This window comes from Triticum urartu, chromosome 1A (assembly GCF_056163025.1).
Source record: "Triticum urartu cultivar PI428250 chromosome 1A, HENAU_Tu73, whole genome shotgun sequence".
NCBI lineage: Eukaryota > Viridiplantae > Streptophyta > Magnoliopsida > Poales > Poaceae > Triticum > Triticum urartu.
This window is the reverse complement of record NC_141873.1, coordinates 214,673,599-214,700,999: the sequence shown is the minus strand read 5'-3', so window position 1 is coordinate 214,700,999 and position 27,401 is coordinate 214,673,599. Positions and strand designations below refer to the sequence as shown.

Sequence of the window (27,401 nt, the reverse complement as noted above, 5' to 3'; positions counted from 1 at the left end):
GTCAAGGAAAAAGATCATGGTCTCATCATTTAGGGTTTTTCGACACCGAGGCATCCTAAAAGCTAAGCTTTTATCATTTAGGGTTTGTTGACGCCGAGGCACCCTAAAAGCCTAAGCGTACACCATTTAGGTTCTCATCGACACCGAGGCACCCTATAGAAGCCAACTTAAGTTTTCATCATTTAGGGTTTATCGATGCCAAGGCACCCTAGGTTGGGCCTAATCACTTGGCACTAATCACTTGGCTCTATTGCCACCTATGTTGGGTTTATCATCTAGGGTTTATCGATGCTAAGGAGAATTCTAAGTTGGGCCTAATCACTTGGCTCTATTGCCACCTATGGTTTAATGCAGCAAGAATGGCGGCGCAGTTGATCCTACTTAACTAATTACTAAGATACCCCGGCCCATGCATTAGTCGCAAGTACCCCATATGTCCTATTTTTAGCAACGTCATGCTAAAATTCACGGAAAATTTCAGCATGACCTTTGCTGAAAATAGGACATATGGAGTACCCAAATTTGCCGGAACGGAAGTTAATCGACATTCCGGCAAACTCAAGGGCCTCTCGGGGTACAGCAGCAGCATCACAAGTTGACAAAATTACACCATGATGATACCAAATTCTTGTAGCAGTACAATGAGTTCACAGGATAAAAAAATCATCCACATTCACCAACCCAAACTGCTGGAGATACAAAAAACCAAAACATAGCCTCTTAAATTATTTGTTATAAGGTTGTGATTCCATGATGTTATAAGGTACCTGTTTTGATCAGAAGCAGCAATTGCCACAAAATAATTTCACACACATATTCCAACAAGCACCTCAAAGCAGTAGAATATTTACTAGCATGTGTTTGCCAAACTGCAACTATGTGATAGTGAACAACACAAGAGGTGCTGCTGCTCAGGGCTTTAATTTGAAATACTACTGGAAGATAACTAACTAAAAATATGTGGAAGTGGAGCATTACTAGTCTACAGAAAGATAACGCAATGTAACAAAAGTGTAACTCTATCTATCTACAATGAGTGGAAATGGCCAAGACTAAACAACTTACTACTTAACAAATTCTTAGACAGGCCATACACAACACGGTAGCTCATAACGCACCAACCAGTCAGATAATAAGAGAAGTTTAGCACCACTGATACAGTGCTCCAGCTACCAAACCAAACAAGTAAATCAATTACCACACCAGCAGAACCATACAGTCAGTCCCGTGACCCTCACCATACATGTCACTATGATAGAGCATTTGAAGGGAAAATCACATGTTAGGCACGCATAGTGATATGGGGCACATTCAGATTCATACTAGTACAGCATGCACATAGAAATGGTGCTCTTTTTTACTACCTGATTCTGTCAAAGTGCAAGCATGTGTTGCAAACAAGTAGGTGGCTCTGCTCGCGCACGCCGTCTGTAAAGAAAGAAGAGTGGATTACTATATCACAAAATTTCCTGGAGAGCTCCAACCGGCGCAAGCACAACAACAACAATGTGGGGGAGGCAAGGCGCAGTCTTCGCTAAAATGATGGACAATTGAACCAACCTACAACAATTTCAGACTACAGTTGCCGATAATTACCATCTCCTGACAGTTTCAGACTACAACAGTTTCAGTTAACTGTTTTTTAAACTACAACAATTTCAGTGAACTTTTCCTTGGACTATAACATGTGATGCATAGACATTGAACTTTTGCATGAAAAAATAATTACTGAATGTGGCCGGTCCCAGCCACCAACAAATGTGGCCACTACCATATCATTCAAGATATGATCCATACATCCTATGGAATGTTACATGTCTGTCTTGGATAGGATGCAGGTGTACATGGACCAGAAAGAAATCTAGTACTAAGGAATTTACAGAAGATGTGCAGTGCAATGCAAGAACCCCAAGTCTACAACTTACCGTGGCCGATGCATGAAATTCGGTTGTAGCTGAGGTTGAGCACGCGAAGCTTCGTCAGTTCCCGAAGCCCCTCGACGTTAGCGATCTTGTTCCGCGACAGATCCAGCGAGTGCAGGCCCTTCGGCAGCGATCCGGGGGAGATATGAACTGCATGCCGAACAGAACAACCCAAATTTGGCAATGGAAGTTGTACTATCTATCTACTAGTTACTGAATGTCTGAAGATGCTACTGTCTAATACGGGAGCACGGGAGCATGCGAGCACGCGGGAGCGGCGGCCGCACCTAACCCTAGGTCGCCGCCCCGTGGGGGCATGGGGATGAGCGGGGGAGAGAGGGAGGGAGGGAGAGAGACTAACCAGGTCGCGCAGGGAGGCTCGCCCCACCGTCGAGGAGTGCGTCCGACGAGGCTAGCCACCGTTGAGGGGCAGCTCCGACGAGAGAGATTTGGTGGTGGCCAGAGCGGAGACGACAGACGGCGGAGACGGCGAGCTTGGGGGAGGAAGGGATAGACGGCGGGGAGGTCGCGGGCTTCTAGGGTTTCGAGGGAGGTGAGGGAGGCGGCGCTCGGGGGGTAGGCGGGGCTCGGGGGGGAGGCGGCGCTCGAGGGGGAGGAAGGGGAGAGGGAGGTGGCGAGGGCGCGTGGGCGGCAGCGGCGCAGTGGGTCGGGGCAGCAGCGGCGGCGGCGCGGTGGAGGGAGGGACGAGAGAGGGAGCGGCGCGGTGGAGGGACAGGGACGAACTGTCTGGCGAGAGGGAGGGACAAAGTGTATGGATGGGGAAGATTACTAATGGCGCACCCCCAGGCGATGCGCCATTAGAATGTTTTTTTCGTAGCAATGGCGCACCAGCGGGACAGTGCGCCATAAGTATACTTTTTTTAGATAGCAATGGCGCACCAGCCACCCGTGCGCCATAAGTAAGAATTTTTTTTACTTTTTAAAAAATTAAAATGAATATAAATATGAAACAGTAATATTTTTTATAAAAACAGTAATAATTGTTGTTTAACAACAATTGTAGTCTACACTTTTTTATTATTATTTTTAAAAAAATGAATATGAATATGAAACAGTAATATTTTTTTATAAAAACAGTAATAATTGTTGTTTAACAACAATTGTAGTCTACACTTTTTTATTATTATTTTTTTAAAAATGAATATGAATATGAAACCGTAATATTTTTTTATAAAAACAATAATAATTGTTTTTAACAACAATTGTAGTCTACACTTTTTTATTATTATTTTTAAAAAATGAATATGAATATGAAACAGTAATATTTTTTATAAAAACAGTAATATTTTTTAAAAAAATATCATCAAATTTGTTATTTGAAAATATCATCGGCGGCGGCGGTGGAGCGGGGGAGGGTGCGGGGGGTGCTCGTCGGCGGTGGTGGAGCGGGGGAGGGTGCGGGGGGTGCTCGTCGGCGGTGGTGGAGCGGGGAAGGGTGCGGTGGGTCGTCGTCGGCGGTGGAGCTAGCGGGGGAGCGTGCGGGTGGGATCAAGATCGAGATGGAGGGGGATCGAGATCGAGTGTCCTCATGAATTCAAAAAGTGCCCATGAAATTTAAAAATATTCATGATATCAAAAAGTGCCCACGAAATAAAATCGAGAAATGAAGACTACGATTTAAATACAATCGATTTTAGCTAGCTATCTGTTCACAATCTTCTTGCCCTTCTTTTTCGCAAATGGAGTTCTTCTATGGAATGGACGTCCTTTAGGTAGGGTGGTCCTGCTTCTTCTTGTGGTGTATGCTGCTACTTCATTGTCGTCGTCATGTTCGATCTTCGGGTCGCCGTACTTGTTGAAGTCTTGCTCATTGGCAACTCCATCCATTCCAATGATCTTCCTTTTGCCTCTCCTCACGACAACACGACTGGGCTTTGACGGGTCGGTAATGAAGAAGCATTGGTCCACTTGGGAAGCCAGTACCCATGGCTCATTTTTCGCGGTGAAGTTTGTGCCCGCGGTCTTTGATTTGGCTTCGGGTATAACCATGGTGGTGAAATACCGGTCTTCTTTTAGGACGCTCTTGGCCCATCTGACACGGAACATCGGGACCTTCTCTCCAGGGTAGCTCAGCTCCCAGATCTCCTCGATCCTTTCGTAGTATCTGTCCTTGTCGTTACCGGTGTAGGATTCCATCGTTACCCCGGAGTTCTGATAACCATCGCTCCTCATGTCCTTGTCCTCGGTGTAGAATGTGTAGCCGTTGATATCGTACGCCTCATAGGTCATCAGGTTGTGCTCGGCACCCTGTGACAAGGAGAATATGAGATGTTCTTCCGCAGAAGAATCCTCATGTAAAGGGTACGACAAAAGCTTCTACTTGAACCAACGCGTGAAACATGAGTTGTGCTCTTTGATTATATCTCCGTCCGTCCTCTGTTGGCCTCAATCATTGTACGTCTTCTCAATAAAGGTTTTGTGCTCTACCACCCAAGGATCGACCACATCTATGTGTTGTAGCGCGACTAGGTTTGCTCTTTCAGAGTCGACGAGTCGACCCTCAAAGTCGACATGCATTTCGCGGCGACCCTCACGGGGACCCCATCCAGCGAGCCTGCCGAGGTGCCTGTTGACGGGCAAACCAACGGGGTTCTCGATGCCTAGATAATTCGTGCAGTAGGAGATGCACTCTTCGGTCAAAAAGCCCCTGGCTATGCTTCCCTCTAGACGTGACATGTTGCGAACATATCCTTTGATGACACCATTCATCGTTTCTAACGGCATCATGCTGTGCAGGAACGTCGGCCCGAGTTGGATGATATCCTCCACGATATGGACCAGCAGATGCACCATAACGTCGAAGAATGCGGGCAGGAAGTACATCTGAAGCTCGCATAGTATCACCACGATCTCTTCCTTAGCCTTCTGAGTTGCCTCACGCCAACCGACTTCCGAGAGATGATGTCGAAAAAGTTGCATAGGCCAAATAGCATTTCACGGACGTGCGCATCCATGATCCCACGGATTGCAACTGGAAGTATCTGCGTCATCAGCACGTGACAGTCGTGAGACTTCATCCCGCTGAACTTCTGCTTCGCTGGGTCTAGGTATCTGCTTATCTTCCCCGCGTAACCGTAAGGAAGTTTTACTCCTACGAGGCAGGTGAAAAACTGCTCGATCTCCTCCTGACTTAGAGTGAAGCACGTGGGAGGGTAGTCATTTCCGGTCTTCTTGGCCTTTTTGCCTTTGCGACGACTTTCTGTGTCCTGCTTCGCCTCATCATCATCAACATCATTAGCGTGAAGCTCCTGCCTGATGCCCATTGATTTCAAGTCTGCCCTTGCTTTCGGCCCATCTTTGGTCCTCTCTGGCATGTTGAGCAGGGTACCAAGCAGACACTCGCACACGTTCTTCATGATATGCATGGCATCAAGGCTGTGAGGCACACGGTGGATCTTCAAGTACGGCAAGTCCTAGAAAATAGACCTCGTTTTCCATACCTTCAGCAGCGGCTCTGGCGCCTTTCGCTTCTTTCCCGGCTCTGGCGCCTTTTGCTTCTTTCCCGGCAGTGGGCAATCTTTCCAATTTTTCAACAGCTCATTTATTTCCTCGCCGCTCCTCGTACGCGGGCGTCTTCGGGGTTTGGTTTCACCATCGAACACATCCTTGCGTTTCCTCCACGGGTCATCGTCGCGAAGCCACCTTCGATGTCCCATGAACACGGTTTTCAAAGACCCGGGATCTCTATCTAGCTGGCGATACATTGTGTCATCCATGCACCTGACGCATCCAGAAAATCCGTGGACCACCTGCCCCGCGAGATATCCATAACCGAGATAGTCGTGCACTGTCGTGAGCAGTGCGACTCTCATAGGGAAATATTGTTTCTCTGCGGCATCCCACGTATTGGCTGTCATTTTCCACAGCGTGTCTAGCTCCACTTTCAGCAGCCCCAGATACAGATTGATGTCATTCCCTGGTTGTTTCGGCCCTTCAATTAGCATACTCATGTGAATGTACTTCCTCTTCATGCACAACCAGGGGGGAAGGTTGTACATCCACACAAACACAGGTCAGGTGCTATGTGTGCTTCTCTGGCTGCCAAACGGATTGACTCCATCGGTGCTCATGCCCAGCACGATGTTCCTTGGATCCGTCCCAAATTCTGGGTGTTCGAAGTTCAACGCTTGCCACTGGCTCCCATCCTTAGGGTGACTCAGCATCTTGTCTTTTTTATTTATCTCCGGATCATTTGCGTCATCTTCTCGCTTCTTCCCCTCCCTATCTGCGTGCCAACGCACGAGCTTTGCTACCTTATGGTTCGCGAAATACTGCTGCAGACGAGGAGTGATCGGAAAGTACCACACCACTTTTCGAGGAGCTTTCTTCCTCTTCTTGTATCCAGTGACGCCGCACACTGGACATATGGTAGACTCCGCATGCTCGTCCCGATAAATGATGCAATTGTTCGTGCACACATGGTATTTCACGTGTGGTAAATCCAGAGGACACACGATTTTCTTCGCCTCCTCGAAACTGGTAGGGCACTTGTTCCCCTCGGGAAGACGTTCGTGCCAGAATGACATGTTCTCATCGAAGCATGCGTCGGTCATTTTGTGTTTTACCTTCATCTCCAGAGCCATGAGCGTTACTTTCAGGCAGGTATCCTCGGGCCTGGATCCTTCATACAATGGAGTAACCGCGTCTATCTCCAGTTGATCTAGCTTGGCTTTCTCTCGGGCGGCAGCTCTTGCGTTATCTATCTGCTTGAGAAGCAGCTCTTGAATATGAGGGTCCTGCACCCAGCCCATCGATGGTCCATCGTCGTCTACTCCGTCGGCATCTTCATCTTCATGATCATGCCCTTCGTCTGCTCCGGCATCTTCCTCCTCATCATGTCCGGCATCTTCTATGTGATGACTGTGTACAGCATCACCGTCGTGATCATGTCCTGGAGATTCTTCGTCTTCTCGCCCTCCCAAGCCGCGGTGGTTGTCTTGCTGCCCTTCCTCATTTTGTCCCCGGCCCCCATGGACGACTTCATAGTCATCTTCATCACCTTGCCACCGATAGCCATCCATGAAACCACACAAGAGCAGGTGGTCCCGCACCTGCCCGGAATCTGGGTCCGCAATAAGGCTCTTCAGCTTGCATCTTCGACATGGACATCTTATCTCCGTCTCGTTCTTTTGAAGCATCTCGGCCTTCGCGGAGCCCAAAAACCTGTTCACGATGCCTTCGGTCATCATGCGGACCATGGTCGCCTGCGGGGTAGAGCAAAATGATATTTTAGAACCAATAAAAAATTTGGCATGACTTTCCCGAAAAATAGGACCAAAAGGAATGCATAGTGCCAAAATTCTCGCCGAAACGGAAATGAATCAACATTCCGGCAAAATATTGGCAACTGTCGCATTTCAAATACCAGTACCTCCAAACACAAACATATATGCAACACCACAAACATATGCAACACCACAAACATACATAGATCTAGCTAGGCCACAAAAAGTGCATGTGCACGTTGTTGGAGCGAGCTAGGGAGAAAAAAAGTAGATCTACAACATGAAGATAGCTTTCCCCTTACTTACCTATCAAAAATAGGTGATTTCACCACTTAATTTTGATGAATCTATGGTGCAAATGAGGTGAGGAGGAGGAGGCAGCCGACAAGCTTGGAGAAGGAGGTGGAGGAATGAAGTGGGGAAAGTGAGTGTGTAGGTGTGGCTGTCCAAAATATCTAGCTGGTCCCAGGTTACTAATGGCGCACCACCCAGCCATGCACCATTAGTAACCCAACATACTAATGGCGCACCTGCTGGCCGTGCGCCATTAGTAGTTTTGCAAATATATATATATATATACTAATGGTGCACCGTGGCATAGTGCGCCATTACTAGTTTAAACTAGTAATGGCGCACTGTGCCACGGTGCGCCATTAGTAGTTTTGCAAAAAAAAGAGTAAAAAGAAATACAGTAGTGGCGCACTCTATGGCTGGTGCGCCATTACTAGTTAGAACTAGTAATGGCGCACTTTGTCCGGATGCGCCATTAGTATGTTTGGAAAAATGAAAAAAAATTGTTACTAGTGGCGCACCTTGTGTCTGGTGCGCCATTAGTGTCTTCCACACTAATGGCACATCGGCACATGGTGCGCCATTAGTATATAGTAGTGGCGCACCACTTCTCTGGTGCGCCATTAGTATCAATTTCATCTATAGCCCTTTTCCTAGTAATGGATTCTAGGCAAAGCAAATGGATCTTTTGGGCATGCTTTGTTGAGGCTGGTATAATCAATGCACATGCGCCACTTCTTGTTCTTCTTCAGCACTAGGACTGGATTCATTAACCATTCTGGAAAGAACACCTCCATGATGAAGCCGGCTGCTAGGATCTGGGCTATCTCTTCTCCAACAACTCTTATTTTCTGTTCTGATAGGCGGCGCAAGGGCTGCCGGACTGGCTTGGCATCAGATCGGACGTGTAACTTGTGCTCGGCGAATTCTGTCGGTACACCTGGCATGTCTTTGGGGGACCATGCGAACATGTCCCGATTCTCATGGAGGAAATTGACAAGCTCGCCTTCCTATTTACTGTCAAGGTTTGCGCCAATGACAGCATACCTCTCCGGGTGCTCCGGGTCCAAAGGTATCTTCTTTGCTTCTTTGGCCGGCTTGAACGAGCCCTCTTCTTCCAACTCCTTGGGGTCGGGTGACATTTCCGGTTGCTAGCCTGCCATTGCCACAACCCGGTCAAGGGGTCGTTTCTCTGCTGCGATTACGAGGGACTCAGCTAACTGGCTGCTCTTCGCTGCACAGGCAGACGATTTCTTGTAGTCTCCTGCTACGGTCAGGATTCCCTTAGAGCTTGGCATCTTCATCTTTAGGTAAGCATAGTGGAGGATCGCCATGAACTTGGCCAAGGTAGGCCGGCCAAGCAGTGCGTGATAAGGGCTCTCAAGGTCCACCACCTCAAACCAGACTGGCTCTCGGCGGAAATGAGTTTTGTCCCCAAAGAGGACATCTATCTGAGTCTTGCCGATTGGTGAACAGTCAGACTGGGCTGAAGGTGTCTCTGCTTGATTCCTAATTTCTCCATGGTATCCTTGTACAGAATGTTGATGTTGCTGCCGCCATCTATCAGGACTACGGAAAATGGGCAGCCCGCCTCTCTATAGCAAACGTGGCATCCAGCACCAAGGCATAGGAGCCGGGGCTTGGCATCACTTCCGGGTGGTCAGCTCTGCTCCAGCTAATGCGTTTCTCTGACCAATGCATGAACTCGGGGGGTCTCTGATGCTACTGCATTCACTTCCAACCACTGTTGTCGCCTTCTGCGCCTATCGTTGGCCACGCTGGTGAACACGACGTAGGCTCCATGCTCTTCGGGGTAATCATCTTGCACGGCGCCGACTGGCCGAGCTGCCGGCTGCTGCGGGGGAGGATGCGGCGGGCCGACAGGTGGAGCGGGCTGGAGTCCGTCACCCTTGGCAATCCGGGTGAGCCAATGGCAATTCCGAGTGGTGTGATTGGATGGCTTTGCACTACTGTGGAACTTGCAGGGAGCATTAAGAGTCTGTTCGTACGAGAAAGTGGGTAGCCAGTTAGGCTTGCCGCCCTTCTAACGCTTGGGATGACGCTGCTCTTCTGGTTGTCGATCTTCAACTGCTGCCACCTGCCGGCTTGTGGAAGCCGGCTGCGCGGCTTTGCGCTTGTTGTCGTTCGGCTGCTGCTGCCGACTAGCGTCGCGAGCTGGGGTCCGAGGGGCTTGGGGGCACCTTGCCCGACGCGTTGACTTGAATGTCCGCCTTCATGGAGGAGTCGGCTGTCGCGTACTTGTCTGCTATGATTAGCAGCTCGTCAAGGGTCGCTGGCTCATCACAAAGGAGCCGGTGCTTGAGGAGGGTGCCCTCTTGGCACCCGGCAGTGAAGTACTCGATGGCCTACACCCCGTGCACGCCCTCACAAGAGTTTCGCAGCTCGGCCCAGCGTGTGAGATAGTCGCGAGTCAACTCATTGGGGCATTGGACGCACAGGGAGAGCTTGCGAGGCTTGGGAGGCCGCTTGTACGTGCTGGTGAAGTTGCGGATGAATGCTTCAGTAAAGTCAACCGAGCTGTTGACACTGCGGGGCTTCAGGCTGTTCAGCCATGTCCGGGCTGTGCCCTGGAGCATGAGGGGGACGTACTTCACGGCAACACGCTTGTTGCCGTTGGCGATGCTGACGGCTGTGGAGTAGTCGACCAGCCAGTCCTCTGGCTTCACGGAGCCGGTGTACTTGGGGGTATCTCTTGGGAGAGTGAACCCTTTGGGAAAGGGATCATCTTGGATGCGGGGGGGGGGGGCAAAACAAGGCGGACCCAGCTCGTCTTCCTCTTCTAGCGCCAGGGACCGATTAAGGCGGTCGATTCGATGGCAAGCATCGTTTTATCCGATTCCTTCTCGGCGGCCAAGGCGGTCGCCGAGTGATGGGTGGTCAATAGGCGGCGGGGAGATGCACCTCTCCCTACGGGGAGGAGGCGGCGGGCAGTCGTCTCGCCGTCGCACTGCTCTTGGGCGGCCGTCTGGGTCACGCCCGATGGTGACGTGAGTCTGGCTGCGGCTGGCAGCCGGCTCGTTGTCTCTTATATCATGGACCCCACCAGTCGGCGTCCGGGATGTCGCGCCTTGGTCTCGGCGAGGTGGTGGGTCGTCATTTCGCCGGTTGGGCGCTTCAGTGCGGCACCCGACATCTTGCTGCTCAGTAACCGCGTCCAGGAGCTGCTGAACTCGCTCCGTCATGTGGCGACGCTCGTCGCCCTCGAGCTTGTCTAGCTCGTCTGCTGCCGCCTGGCAGCTCGTATGTTCTCTGCAAGCGTGGCATAGACGGGACGGTCTGTCCCGAACATGCTGGCGATGGCCGTGCCACGCTGCCTAATCGTGCCAACGCGGCTAGGCCCACCAGGAGCCGGAGTGCCGCCTACAGCACGGTCCATCTCCCGCTGGTAGGCCTGCGAAAGGCGTCTCATGTTGGCCAGCCGACTGGCGCTCTCGACGAGCTGGACGCGGCGTGCTTCCAGCATCTCGGCGTCAGCGTCTTCCGGGATTGGCGCAACCAAGTCTTGCATTGGCGTCTGCAACGGGTCCTGACTGCCCATGCCAGAGTGCTCGCCGTGGCTGATCACGAGCACCTCCGTGACGGTGCTGCCACCGCTGTCCGTGCGAGGAAGCGGCTCATCGTAGACCACCACATTGGAGGGGAACGTGTCGAGCGAAGCCGTGTCGGAGTGGACCTACATTGGGTCGGTGGAGCCAACCGACTCCAAGTCAGCAGCAGGCTCGCTGGCGATGTGGAGCTGATCGAGGAGGCTACAAGGCGGCCTTCGGGGCCATTGGTGCCTGTGTGGGATGCAGGCTCGTCGGAGAGGTGAATCTCGCCAACAAGATAGACGAGGCAGCCCGCTGCGTAGGCGATCTCCACACTATGCAGCGCCTCGGCGCAGATGCCGTCCTGCGTGCCGGGCTGGCTGTGCTCGCGAGGAAGGAACAGGGTTCCCGTCCAAAACAGGTCTCCGAGAGACGGTGCACCTCGCCCCATGGTGGGCACCAAATGTCTGGGGTTGGGTGCGACATATGCCAAAGGATGTCTTATCATGGTGGGAGCGAGTAGAACATCGCCGATGCCTGGAAGCGGGATGAGGCGTAGACATGAACGCCGGTGTACTTTACCCAGGTTCGGGGCTCTCCCAGGAGATAACACCCCTAGTCCTGCTCTGCGGGGTCTCCGCATGATCACTAGTGTGTAAGTGGTACAATTGTGCTCCCCGAGCTATTTGCTAGAGGTGGAAGAAGGTAGGCACGCTCTCTCCTCCTCTAGGTATGAGTCTAGTCCTAATAGGGCCGAACCCTTTGGATGAGTGCCTTGGGGGGGGGGGGGGTTATATAGGCCTACCCCCAGGGGTACAACGTTAATCCGGCCGGGCGTAGGGCCCGGTCGTCATTCTCTCTAGTCGCCGGCCTCTTGGCCGACAGCTGGGGCCCGCCGCCTGGTGGGCCCCGCCGCCTGGTCTGGTACGGAGCCGACAAGATGCTCCCGCCGCTAGCGGGTCTTGCCGGCCGCTGATCACTGTAGTTGTAACGCTAATGATGCAGGCTTGGCCAGGGAGGCGTGGCTACAGCCTGGCCGCCAGGTGGGCGATCATTGTTGCCACTTCGTGTCTCATCTGGTTGATGGCGTATGGGGCCCAAGGGAGGGATTGGCCGCCTGCTGGTAGCCGGCTCCTCTGAGGTCCGGCTGCCCTAGCCTCCTCCGACTTCAGGGCTCTGGCTGCCAGGTAGGGCCCATCGTCTGCAAGCCGTACCTGACAGGCCTTCGTGGGAACAGGACTCCGCCTGTCAGGTGTGATGTATGGGGGGGTGAGGCAACAGTGCCGCGTCGTGCGGAGATCTCCGCCTGTACGGGGCACTGTGGCCACGCCGGTCCCTAGATTCGGGAGGAAGGCTCGCACTGTAGCCGTACCCCGTCTTGTCTTCTTAATGGGGGCGCAGACTTTGAGGGCGCCATGGGCCGACTGCTAGGAGTCGGCCCCTCTGGAGGCCGCCTGCTAGGAGTCGGCCCGTCTTGAAGCCGCCTTCCTGAGCATGGCCGTCTTCCGGCAGTCGGCCATTCTGCCAGTCGGCCACCAGAAGGTGGTGCTTCATCTTGCCGTCTTAAGGGGCGCAGCCGGCCCCGATGTTTTGAAAGGCTCGGGGGCTCGGGTTAGGCCACCCGTGGCCCATTACTTTGACACTTGCTCACTGCTGCGACGTGGGAAGTTGCCGCCTCCCGCCGCCCTCCTCTAGGTTGAGCTACGCCCCGACATCCCTCAGGTACAACTTCCTTACAGCCGGCTTGGACCACTGCCCCAGCCGCCCACATCACTCCATGTGGATATTTCTCTAGTTCTTTGCCCCGCACATACCTCTACTAGCTTCTACGTACTGTATTTGTGATCAGTTTATGTCTCATCAACTAGTCCCATTAATCTTATTCTAATCAAGCTTCTTCAATTTATTTGCCACAGGGATGCTCATCTCGATTTTGGTGAAACTGCACAAAATGATCCCATCGTCAAAGGGTTGCAAACTTCATTTACTGGCAAGCTCCAACATTGCTAGCAAATTAAAGCCTGGTTACGGTTTATGGTTCAAGGGGTAGGGACTGCATGGATCGTTTTTTCTTTAGTTGTCTCTGTTCCAAAAGAAGTGTCAACTTTAGTAGTAGTACAAAGTCTGCACAAAGTTAAGACAGTTATTTTGAAACGGAGGGAGTACATATTGGATATAATCTGTCAATCATTGAGATGCAATAGCATGCATGTTAGTCTCCTTTGTATTTGATGAAATGTTGCAACGGGGCAACCTTGGACGCAAGATATATGAAATAGAAGCTGGAAGCTTCATAGAATCGTACAAATTAATCTCGCTGAGATATTACAGTACGTACTATACTAGTACTATGTAAAGAGTTAGGTGTTGCTCGGTGTCCAGAAAATATGGTGATAGTGTGAGGTGCGCCATGTAATCACTGAGCCTGCGTGTTTTCATTGCTTTCGCACTCCTCCGCTGTAAGAATGTAGAAAATTGTAATCTAGTACCTCCTTTCGCTGAAGCGTGGGACATCCAGTAGTCGTACCACCTCAGTAATAATGACCAATGAGCCATCAAATCACACAGACCCATCAGTAAGTTGGACAGATGAAGCAACCATCACTCTTGAATCCGCTTCTCCCTTCAACGCAGGCGCCAGTGAGAGGTTGCGTCCGCTCTGTCCGGGCATGAATGCGGCACCGATTCTTTGGAGCGACGCTAACTGTTTCGGGCGGGAAGCGCATGCGGGCGATGGAGGGGCTTTGGGTGGGCCAGGCCGGTCAGGAGCAGGCGTGGCAGCTGTCCCGACTGGACGCCCGGAAACGAGAGGATGCACCGACTCTTGCGGCTAATCGTACGCTACACACCATCTCTCTATAGGAGTAGTTCCATGTGTCACTGTCTCTAACACACACATACTGTTAAACACACAGACACACAGGCACATGCACACTCACACACAGGTTCATAGAATAGGAATATCGTGCGAGTGCGAAGCCACAGGAAGTGAGATACAAATGAAGTACGTACAAGAAGAGAAGAGGTGACGAATATCCAGCAACCTGGACTAAGGTGTAGTACTCCCTCTGTCTAGGTGTTAGGTCATCTTACGAAAATTGGATATTCCCAAAATGTTTAGGCGTCGTCCATTAACTCCGCATTTCAATCCCCTCATGGCCACGTTGCTAGTGAGCGTTGTTACTTAGGGAGCGTTTGGATCCTTAGCAAGAACAGTTATAGCCTAGCCGGGCAAGGTTAGGTGTTTGGAACTGTTAAAATATGTTAGCTTTTTTGGGCCACCTAGCTTGGGTGGGCTAGAAAAACCTTGCTAGCTCAGTAGAGCCAAATCGGATCGCTTCCGACAGCAAACTTCGCACATGGAAAAAATCGGCGACCCACTCATGACAACAATTTTCACGGGGCAAGGCTAGTAAGAAAAAGAACTAACCCGTTTGACCAGGCAAGGTTGGCAAAGAAAAAGCTGGCTAGCTGGGCTAGCCGAGCAATTTCCTTACTACTAAGCAATGTAACCAAACACTCCCTTTCTCTGCCTTGGTATCTCCCCCGGAAACCCAATGGATGACCCAATGCATGGAGCGCAACTACGCGTTGACCAGTCAAGAAATCAAAGTCGGCTTGCATGCGAGTTAATACGTGGCCCTGCATGGTAGCTAAAACGGGATCTCTTAGTTGTTGTGATTAATTCTTGCATTTAGAGACAGAAATTAGGGCTTTGATTGGAGGAAATACCGGTCATGTTTCTCCTTCTCCTCCAATCTTCTTGCACCTTGGTCCCGCTGCACCTTCTAACGTGACTTACAACTAGACGGAGGGAGTAGTACGAGATATGGTGGCACACTGACTTAGGTCGAATACAAGTACCCAAAATTATTGGAAGAGAGCAAAGTGTACAAACTAAATAATTAAAAGAGTAAAATGCACTGTTGGTCATTGAACTTATCGTATAAGTTCACTCTAGTCACTGTACTCAAGAATACGGTCGATACAGTCACTATATATATGATGAGGTGATTATACGGTCACCACGAGATCGTATAGCTCTGTATTCATCCATTTTGACCAGTCAAAGAATCCTCCTGGCGCCTTGTCACATCAGTTTTCTCTCTCTGTCATGCGGGTCCTGCCTGTCATTGGGTGGAAGAAAGAAGTTGAACGAAAATAAAAATAATCACGGGGGCGTGGTTCGAACCCTAGACCTCATATTTATACGGGCAAACAGGCTAAGCAACTACACCAACCTCCGGTTGGGATTAACTAGTGGCAAATATACTTTTCTACCTTTAGTAGCGGCACACGCATGCAGCGCACAGCTTGCAGTGCATGCACACGCACTAGCACGGACTCAAGTCGCACGCTGGCCTCTATTGCTGCATGTTCGTGCAGTACCTCGCCTGTTGTCTGCCGTTCCCGTTGTTGACCCTGCCACCTGAGGTCGTCGACCCATTGCTCTACCACTAAGCCATGTTCGAGCTCTCACTGCTTGTGGCGCAACGCATACGAACTCCATCTGTGTGAGATGACATGGCCATGAATGGTGATTATGATGAAACCCACACTAGGTCAGTCTACCCGCCTTGTGCGCACGATTGTCGTGTGGCTGCCGAAGTACGACCCTAAGCCCTCAACTTCGTCGCCGGTCACCGGTGTGTGTGTGATGTGTTCTAGCTCGTGTGTGTTCTGCCCGCTGCGTGCTAGTGTGCGATTGCATGGATGCGTATTGTGTGCATGTTATAATAAGGATTCACTTAAAATAGTACATGAGAGAATAGAGCAATCAATTGGACAGTGTTCACGAGTAGTAGCGAGATGTGTGAGGTAAGATACACCGCTGGCACTTTTAGTTTTTCTTATTAATTTGTTTGTTTCACCCTTTGACTGGTGGGACACAACGTACTACGTGGAGAGAGGTAAGGTGACTAAGGCTACATTATTTCTGTACTACCAACACTGCTTTAAATCCCAAAAGACCTTACCACCAATGCCACATGACACGATTGTGATTTAAATCCCAATGACACCCACGCAAAAAATAACATGGCATGCTTGTCACACGAATGCATGAATGTATAAAAGGTTATTTTCCTCTCGTTAAACATAATGTGAGGGTGGTGTAGCTGGTTAGACTGTTCGCTCATCAAACTTGAGGTCTCGGGTTCGATAACCGCACTTGAGCATAATTTTGTTGTTTTTTCTAGAGTTTGCACTCGTCACACACTCTCTCCACTATATAATATACACGCTGGAGCCTCATCGCTTGTAGTTGGTCTCTTCACACTCTCTCAACCTCTCCAGATCTAAACAAGACTTTGTTGGCCTCTCTCTCTCTCTCTCTCTCTCTCTCTGTCTCCCCTCACTGCTGGTCAAAGAGCCGGCGGGGTCCGTCCGCCGGGTAGGGAAGGAGGCTTAACAACACTACTAGGGAAAAGGCTAGCAGCAGCGCGGGTTCTAGGTATATCAGTAGCGCGGGGACCGACGCTACTAATAAGGCGCTACAGCTAACCCGTAGCAGTAGTGCGTGCACACCCGTGCTACTGCTATACAAGTGTAGCAGCAGCACGCTTCGTGGAATCTCGCTACTGCTAATAGCACTAGCGCGCTTTGCCTGGACACGCTACTGCTACTGTGGCGCTGCTGCTAACTTTTCTCCACTCGCTACATCTAATTTTATTAGTTTTTTTTCTGCATATTTGTTTTGTATTTGAATAGGCTTTATACAATATTCTTTAGCATATGATACACATACAAATGTAATCCTAGCTTATACATACAAATAGTCTCATCAAATCATGTCATCATCATAATCATCATCCAACACAAAGTGGTCTCTCGTCATCATCTCAAAAATAGCGATACGAATCTCGATTACTTGGAACTACATCGTCATCCATCTAAACAATGATATACGCGGGAAGAGCTATCACTTTGCGCGAACCTAAACTAACTACTGGCTATCACTCGGAAACTGGAAACCGGTACACCTGGGCCTGACATTCCGGCCACTCGTCGGATACTCCTGGCGTAGCACTTCTTCGCCATCGATGATCTATACACCTGCATCGTCACATGAGTTGATGATATGCAACATATATAGTTGAGCAACAGAAAGAGACAGACTTGGCAAAAATAGAAGCAACATATCATAAGCATAAATAACAAAGTTCATCATACCCAAAATGCCCTAACTAGAGTGATCTTTGCTAGTCGAGGAGGACGGTTTGACGTTGCTAAAAACTGGACAAATCAAGAACCTGAAATTTGCCAGAACGGAAATGAATCAACATTTCGGCAAAACATAGGCCACTCAGCTTCATTCCCTGGAAACAACAAAAGGCCACTTGGGCACAGTCAAAACATGGGCAAACACAATTGAGGAATTTGCATATATCCTAACCACTTCAAATTTGCATGTCCTAGCGTTTGACACTCAAGAAAATCTACACAAATCTCATGCTCTCTCAAACTCAATTCAAAAACAAAATATAGATTATATTTAGTTAACTACTGAACTAAACTTTACTCTAAACTAAACCCTACTTCCCTAATTAACATCTAGTTAAACAAACTCAATTCAAAAACTAAACCCTACTGAACTAATTAACATTTACATTATCTACTACTTGACATCTTCTATTATTACCCTAACTAAAAAACATCAACATTATCTACTACTTAACATTAACATCTATTAACTAAAAAGGATGGGTGGGGGGCTTACAGAGAGGGGAGAGGCGGTGGCGGGGAGGTGCTCAGCAACAGAGGTAGGGGCGGCGAGGGCGGGCTCAGGATCTGGACGCGGCTGTCCTGGCGGGCTCGGGGGCGGTGAGGTTGAGGGCGGCCGGAGAGGCGGCGGCGGTGAGGCTGGGCGGCCTCGGGCGGCGGCCGTGAGGATGAGCGCAGCGTCGATGCCGTCAGGAGATGGCGGCGAAGTGGGGGCGACGACGAAGTGGGGGAGACGGCGGCGAAGTGGGGCGAGGGATCGATTTGGGGGAGAAGTGGTGGCCGGGGGAAAACCGTTTTTGGTTAAGTCAAAAGTAACGGTAGCGCGTTACGGAAAACGCGCTGTAGCTAAGTTAGCTATAGCGCGTTTCAGAGAGTGCGCTACTGCTACGTCTTCATCATTTTTTCCCTTTTTCATTTATTTTTCTTTACATTTTATATTTTTCCTTTCTCATTTTTCTATTTCTTTCATTTTCATTTTACTTTTCTATTCGTTTTTCATTTTATTTTATTTTTGTTAGCAGTAGCGCTTTACGCATAAATGCGCTGCTGTAAGTATATTAGAGGTACCGTGGTTTTTGGAAGATCGCTACTACTATGTGTAGCCCATCGGCTTAGTGGTTGGAATTTTAGTAGTAGCGAGTTTTCGGTGTGACGCGCTACTGATATGTATGCATCTGCAGCGCGCTTATTTTGCACGCGCTACTGCTGTCTAGCAGTAGCGTGCATTTTTAACAAGCGCTACTGCTAAAGTTCTGTGTATAACGTTTTCCCTAGTAGTGCGCTGTCATCGTCGACAATGGAGGGAATCCACTGCCGACGCAGTTGTTCTCTTTCACCTAGCGGTAGCACAGGAGGGCATCCGACCCCTTCTTCCTCTCCGTCGTACATAGTGTGGGCAGAACGGCCTCCGGTGGCCCACCAAACCACACCCCAAGAACCTTAAGGTGTAATTTACTTATTCCACATGTATTGCTCTAGCTGCATGTGGGCTTTTTCCGCTTCTGCACTCGAATCTAGGTGTTGGATCAAATAGGAAAGTAGTGGGGAAAGTTGTACAGCATGAATCTAGGACGTGGTTCAAAGAGGAAAGGAAGGGGGAAAGTTGTATAGCATGAATGTAGGTTGTGGTTCAAAGAGGAAAGGAAGGGGGAAATTACTAGTACAGACTAGCTATCCATCACCTACGTTGGTCAAAAAGGAAAAAAATGACAAACGCAGTACACACATCTGTAACGAACTGATATTTTTGTTTTGGGGGACAAGGCTATAGAGTTTGAGAAGGACTACATTTGCTGCCCTCACATAGGGAACGGTGTCTAAAGATAACAAAACTGGGACCAACACAAATATGCTCCTTGGTTGTTTGTTCTTTGTTGCAACAGACTATGCATCACCCCTTTATACATCAGTAGATGCACATGGTGCTAGTGCGTCCATTGTCCCGTGCAACTCTTTAGCTGTTGTTAATCTAAGGCCTTGTTTGGTTAAAAAGTCCTAGGACTTTTTTAGTCCCAACTGAAAAGTCCTAGTCCCTACCTGCTTCGTTCCAGGGACCAAACAAGGACTAGAGATTATTAAATGACATGCTAAAAGACCATGTTACCCATAGTAATGAACTAATAGAGATAAGGTGCTATGCGGGGCAGGGGCAACTGTTGGAAAAAGTCCCAAAAAGACTCTCCCTCGGGGTCTTCTTTCTTTAGTCCCAAATGCCCACTTTTAGTCCCTAAAAGTCCCTCCTGTTTGGTTTAGATGGGACTGAAAGGGACTTTTTTTATCCCTACATCAAAAAGTCCCTGTAAACATACACCCTCTAATAATGAAGCTGGAAAATTGAAGAAATGCCACAGTTAAAAGAAAATTACATGTTTAACGATTTTTTTTGTTAATATAGTCTTTCTGTTAATATGAATCAATGCCACTGTTTGAGAAATGCTACTATCTTGCTTTCTTTCCCATTTAGATAAGTTAGATGCTTCTTTTTGTTGGCTTCTGTGTCATCCACCATTATTGACCACTAGTTGTTTCCTTTGCACCTCTGTGTAAACAGGGTTATGTATTTCACCTCATTGCTATTGCGACCTTTTGTTGCACTTCACAAAACACTTTTGTTTTAAGAGTGTTTTGTGCAGTTCAACCAAAATGTCACACCGAAAAGGTTGCTTGATTGCTTGACCTTAGCGGAATTGCACAAGAGCAGATCTAACTTCCTATCCGTGTTGGCAAATTTGGTTCAGATCTTCTTCTTGTGAGTTGTTTGAATTTTGCGTCATGAGAGGTCAGTACTAGCCTTGTTTCACATGATTGTACAGTGTGTTTTCATATGTTGTGCTACTTATATGGTAATGTTGCTTGACTTTAGTGAACTGCACAAATTGAGACAAGAGTTACAATCTGTATGTGCATCGTAATATCCCATTGAGGTAAGATAAGGATATTTCACAACTGTTGGCCTATATTTTGCCTCTTTCATCAGAAAATTAATGTTGTTGTTTAGTGCTATCCTTGTGCTCCCTAATTGACATGCTAAATCTTAATTGAAGTCGAAGCTTGTCTGTTATTGAACCAAGTGATGAAGGGGAAGAACAAGCGGAATAAAAACAAAAATCAACTCCCGGTGCTATAATCAAGCACTGGAACTGTGATGACACAAGTAATGATATAGTTTTGCATCTTAATTTATTGCTATGGATGGAACGAGCAATTGTTTTGCCACCGATTTGATGCCACTCTTAATGTAATATGTAATTATCTCTACTTGTGCAAACAGGGATCTTCTTTGAAGATAACATATATTTTAGTGGAACAGCACAAGAAGATGTTGGAAACATTAAACTAATCGAGGAGTATATTGTAAGCATGGCAACCACAGTAGATAACAACAGATGGTTCCAGAGAAGTGCTTCATATGTACGCTCTACACAATAAGCCTCCTGGCAATTGTTGGTACTCGCCCACAGATTTCATCCATATGATTGAGCTTTGTCATCTCTATTGGTGTTGTGCTACTGTTTAGATACTGTCATGAGAAAGTGGTATTGTCCTGGAGAAGTGATTCATCCATGTTGTTTTAAATATTTCCTTTCCTTTTTTCGAGTAAACAGGGATGCTAGCATTTAGTTGCCCTCTTGTCTTTGCACAACAGGATCATCCTCCTCTGAACAAGAATATGGAGTACGTGAAGTGCCTAGTTTCGATTATGCCAGGATAAAAAGGCAAGCCTCTCTTCCTAAGAAGGGAGCAGCTGAGTTGGCTACATTATTACCGACAAGAACAAACTAACTTCAGCTCAAAAAGACTCGCGGATCTCCATCTTTGTTGCTATGATGGCCAATACAATGTTGTGTTAGGATTCCTTCCGGTGAGTTCTAGTTTAAATTGTCAATTCATAGTACAGTCTGCTTTATACTAATCACTAATTTTGTATTTCTGCAAACTGTGGTGCTCAGCTTGATTTCAATGGGAACTGCACAAAATGTTAATGAATACATCGAATCATTCATTTCCACCACAAAGAAAGGAGGTGCCGATATGTTCAAGGCGTTGCAACATATAAAGGCGAAATCATACAAGCTATGTGTGAATTTGGTTGATTTTGGTGGAACTGCACAAAAACAACAGCTGGTTTATTTAGCACGAGGTGCCATGTCAATGTCCGAGCTGATGGCAAACCCTTCCCATTCCACAATCGTAGGCATTTGATATTTTGGAACGGGAAAACCTTTTCAAAGTTTGGTCATTGATGTACACAAAACAACACGCATTTGACATTTTGGAATGGGACAACCTTGTCAAATTTTGCTCATTGATGTTAGCAAGAAGACATGCGTTTGATATTTTCGAATGGGTTGCCCTTTGTTGTCAGCAGCATCGATCGATTTCTCTTTATTCTTTAATTGTGAAGTAAATATTGGCTCTGACATGTGAATCACTGAGATGCATAATCATCGATTGTTTTGAATGTTCCCTATGAATTGCTAGGCATGTGTGTTTGATTGCAATGTATAGGAATGCTAAAAAGCTGCTCAAACTCTTTGTACTCCGTTTGTTCCTTTTTACTTCGCATATTAGTTTTGTTTCAAGTCAGTTAATTTTACATTGTGAATGTTCATACTTTTTTCTATAAGATTGGTCAAAGTAGAGACACTTTGACTTTTGACAAAACTTATATGCAAACTAAAAAGGACAGGAGGGAGTAGCAAACACTACAAAAAAATACACTTCCATGATGATACGTGTTTGTCACAGTAGGTCGCATTTTCTGTCATGCATGTACATCCATGACGACTTTATGACAGAATCAAGATAGTCATACCTGTGCTGTCTTAGAAGTGTTCCATGACATTACCAAAGTTATCATCACGGAAGTGTCCACTTCCATGACGATAAATCCCACGTCACAGAAGTGCTTTCGTCAAGGGTGACCGACACGTGCCATCCACCATAACGGAACACCGTTAAGCTATGGGTCAGGTTTTGGATCCGATAACCCGTTAACAGCCCCGACCAATGGGGATTTTCCACTTGTAAAATCATCATTGGCTGGAGGAAACACGTGTCGGCTCATCGTTGGGACAGATGTCATCCACTCATTGGACAGAAGGCGCCTATGATACATCAACATGTGGCACGGCCCAACACAGGCCCATTCCTGTGAAAAGGCCGGCCCGTTTGACTTGGTCAAAAGGTGGCAGGCCGGCCCATGTAAAGCCTGTTAATGACTTGTTCGTATATAGCCCATTTACAGCCCGCTAACCCAAGGCCCGCTACGCCCTATCAGAATTAGGCCCAGTAGCGTCATCTGGGCCACCCAATATGATTCCAGCCTGTTTTCACTTCTGGCCCATGTATGGCCCATGACGTCTTTCGGCCCATATGATGCCCTATGTAACTCATGGCTTATTAACGGCCCATGGTGAAACTGGCCCGTAATGAACAGTGTATCACTTTACACCCATTAATGGCCCGTGGTGAAACTGGCCCGTAATGAACAGTGTATCACTTTATACCGATTAACGGCCCGTTATTCCGTCGGGCCGTTTCCAGCCCATGTTATCTTTCGGCCTTCATAGAGCCCATTTATTCTTGGGCTCATTTCCAGCATTCGTTTACTTGCAGCCCGTTACTGTCATTTTCTTCTTGTGGGCCAAATTCAGCCCGTGGTTACAGTCGGCCCGTTTGTGGTCCGTTAATACGTTGGGCCGTTTTCATAGCGTCATCAAATACGGCCTATTAACGATGGCCCGTTATGGCCGGCCCATGAACGGACGATTTCAACTCTAGCCCGTTTACGACCATAGTGCGGTCTGTTTGGCCCATGTTTGGCCAATCGATCATACGGCCCGTATAAGGCCCCTTGATGATACGGCCCGCAGAAGGCCCATTGTTTTTATGGCCCATAGAAGGCCCACTGTTTCTACGGCCAGTAGGAGGCCCAGTGTCACTACAGTAAATATTAGCCCATGGTTACTGTGGCCTAGTTTTAAAAAATAGGTTATTGCAGCCACTAGCTAACCGCCGAAAAAGAACTTCAATGACTACAAGCAAACAAATAAACATGACAACAAGGAAACAAATAAGCAAGCAACTAACGCTAGGCTATCACGGCTATTACACATATTACATCCACTGGGCATCAAAGTTCGCCACCAGTGCAAATATAGGGAACAAAGCAGCATATCATCTACACTGGTTGTCAAAGATGGCGACCAGCGCAAATAAACGCCGCAGCAAAACAAATCCAGAACTGAAACCACTACAGGAGATCTCAAGAAAGAATATCCTGGGTACCCATAATGCTGGCAAGATGCTTAGCAAGCTTATTAACTTTCTCTTGTTTGGTGCTTAAATCCTCCAGCGCTTGCTGCTGCACCAGAAAATATGCATCTGAATTCTACAGGGACTTCCTGAGTCCTTCAGCTTCCTGTCGCAGCACATCTGATCGATGTCTTTCAACTTGAAGTTGAGACTCAAGAAGACGAACTGATTCAGGCAGCGACTTCGAAGATCTTGTGCCAGCAGTAGCGGCCAGTAACTCGAACACTACATCAAGAAAGGACTTTTGGGTTCCCTCACTGTCATTAAGATAGTTTTTATCAGCTTTCTTGGAGACCAACAGGGATGTCTCACTATCTTGAACCTTATTTGCATTACTTCCTTTAACATTGGATAACGCGGTATTGTTCTCCAATATTTTGTCTGCATTCTAAAAGAGAAACAAGCAGACACATCACATGTTTACCATGTTGTATATGAAACTTATTTTGGTAAATGAGTTTAGTAGTAAAGTGGACAGGATAACAACATGAAACAAACATATATCTATGTACCATGGTCACTTTATGGTCTATATCATTCTAGTTTTTGTTGCCAAATCAAGATAGAGACACAGTTCAATTAATATTTGTTCAAGACAAAGCAGAATAGACAGAATATAAGTGTGGGTAACTATAGAGCAATAATAACACTTGTAATGTGCATGACATGAGAACATAACTGTTTATTCAATTGAAACTGAAATGAACATAGAGTAGGTTATAACAGCAAACCAGTTAAAGAAACAGGTTTAAAACATACCTGTTGCGCCATTGGAGTTTCAATTCCGTCCTTCAAATTTGAAAATATTTGGTATGAGTAAATAAAGTAATGCAAGAACAAAGGAGTATGAAACATAGCTACAGAACCTGACCTGAGAACAAATCTTCTTCTCCTTTAAGCGTTGAGTTGGGATTCGGAGTGGTGGTCCTCGTGCTTTGGGCACTGCAGTTCCCTTAGTAACTGCTCATGTTTGGGTGCTTTGTGGTGGAGACGGTGCTGTGTCAACTAGAACTGGGTTACTATCTGCCGGGGTTGGGGTTAGAAGGGGTGTAGCTGGTTCTCTGTCCAACTGGGTAGGGGTACAATCTGCGAGAGTCTAGGTTATGTGTGGTGGATCTGGTCCTTGGGCAAGTACAACCGTGGTTCTATCTGCATCAACTGGTAGCACTATCTTTTCTGAAGACCATGTTGTTACTCCCTTAGATACTGCCATCATCCTCTCCAATTCAAATGGCTGGTAAACAAGAAAAGTAATTGAAAGTATAGACATTGTATGATAGATAGGTGCAATGGATAGTGGGGAATAAAAGAGGGCATGAAATAATTCATATTTATGTTGTCTAACCAAACAGGATAGCATGACACAATGTCACATATATGATGGCTAACTAAACAGGATAGCATGACACAATTTCACATTATGATGGCTAACTAAAAAAGATGGAAAGACATAGTTCATAATATGAGACTATGTAAACAGGATGACATGCCATAACTATATAATGTGTTTATTAAATAGGTTGGCATGCCATAATTCACATACATTCACAGATAGAATGCCATAATTCAAAATATGATGACTGTAAACACTAAACAGGATGAGATGATATAACTATATGATGTCTTTATTAAATGGGTTGCCATGCCATAATTCAGATATATAGTGTGTATGTACTATGTAAACATGATGGCATGATATAATTCAAATATATGATTTATATAGTAAGCAAGTAAGGAGATGGCAACCCATATATGATGTAAAAACTAAGCAATGCAAGACAACATGCATGGCATGGGTAATATAACCCTGCCAAGTTTGAGCATAGACCTCGGGGGGGGGGGGGGAATAGGACTGGTCATCAGTCTCTGAATCCTCCTTTGAAGAGCTCTCTGTAACCAGCAAGATGTCTGCTTCAGCAGGTAGCATTGTCTGCTCTGAATACCTTGTTTTCACTCCAGATACTTCCATCGCCGCTTCAAATGGCTGATTCACAGGAAGAGTAGTTGAATATACAAACGTTGTCGACAAATGGAACACGTAATACAAAAAAATGATAGCATGATATAATTCACATACATGATGATTGGCTAAACAGCATGGCATTGCATAATTCACATATATAATGCCTTTGCAACAAGATAGCATTGTATAATTCACATACATAATGTCTTGCAACAAGATGGCAATACATAATTCACATATATGGTAATTAGACACTGAACAGGTGGCATTCACACAATGCATGTCTAAACTAATCAAATGACATAGCAATGCGAGACACCATACACACGATATGAGCAACATAACCCTGCCAACTTAGAGCATACACCTCGGGGGGGGGGATAGGACTGGTCATCTGTCTCTGAATCCTCCTCTGAGAAGCTATCTGTAACAAGCGAGATATGCGCTTCGTCAGATAGCATAGTCTGCTCTGAAGACCTTGTTTTCACTCCAGAATTTGCCATCACCGTGTCAAATGGATGATGCACATGAAGAGCAGTTGAATGTACTAACATTGTTGACAAATGTAATATGTAACGGAAAAAAAGGATGGCCTGATATAATTTACATATAAGATGACTGGCTAAGCAGGATGGCATTGCAAAATTCACATATATGATGCCTGGCTAAACAAGATAGCGTCGCATAATTCACATAAACGCTGAATAAACTAAACAGATGGCATTCGCACAAAGGATGTCTAAACTAAGCAGATGACATATTTGATGTATAAAGTAAGCAATGCAAGACACCATATGCATGATATAACCAACATCAGCATGCCGAGTTAGAGTGAAGACCTCAGGGGGTAAATAGGAGTTGTCTTCTCCTTTTGAATCCCCCTTAGAACATATATCTTCCTCTCGATTACAATCCGAAATGCATGGAGGGTGGGCTGCCTTTGCGCCTACCATGGAGCGACGTCTGCATGAAATTTTATTGACATGCAAGGCTCGTCTCTTTTGCTCTACATGTTCAGTTCCATTGTTTACAATAACTGTCATGCATAGGAATAAAACATAGTGACGTTATGTAAGGAGTGCATGCATAAATCCAAAATGATGGTAGCAACCTGTGGATAGACCCAAAACCAATAATAGCAGGCAGATAATGGCTTCAGTTAAAAAATACAGATAATGGCTTCTTTACTGTTTGTTTGCCACCCAACATGAAACTCATAGTAGACACCGGAGATTAACTAGATAGTAGATAGATACTATTGATAGCGGCCCCCATATGTACCCCACAACCATTTAAAAACTCAAGTTTGACCATTAGTTAAGCGATGCATAACGTAAGCAGACACGAAAGAGTGCGACCTCTCTTGCAGACCCATGTAGTCCTCGAGGTCATCTGCTCGGTTGATGATGGTAATGCAGTTTTCATGGCTGCCAGCAGTGGGGAAGAAGATCTGAGGCGGCGAAAGACAGTCTGGAGGCCGGATCCCTGCTGTGCTGGACCCTTCTATCGTTGGAGCACCTGAGCTGGGGTGGACGACAGCGCAGCTGGAGCGGGACAAACCACGCAAGGTTTTCTTTGACAACTATCTGTATGAGAAGTAATTCTGTAAGGGCTCGTTTGAATTGGAGGATTCCAACAATGCAGGGATAGGAAATAGACAGGAATAGGATAGGAATGCACGTGCACAATAGAGAATTTAAAAACACAGGATTTCAGCCAATCTGGGTGTTTGATTCACAACAATTGGAAGATCATAGGATGCAAAGAAGCATGGTGAGATTAAGTCAAACCACAAGAAAATGTACGGTTATAATGCTATTATGCTACTATCTCTTAGTCTTGTGCTTCATGAATAGGAATTTGAAAAAGAGGACAAGTGATAATTAAAATT

General features: G+C 47.1%; 1 pseudogene; it reads right to left on the bottom strand.

Moving 5' to 3' along the window:
* Nucleotides 1-977: 977 nt before the first annotated feature.
* Nucleotides 978-7,141, bottom strand: LOC147990630 (uncharacterized; annotated as a pseudogene).
* Between the last annotated feature and the right edge of the window lie 20,260 nt (nucleotides 7,142-27,401).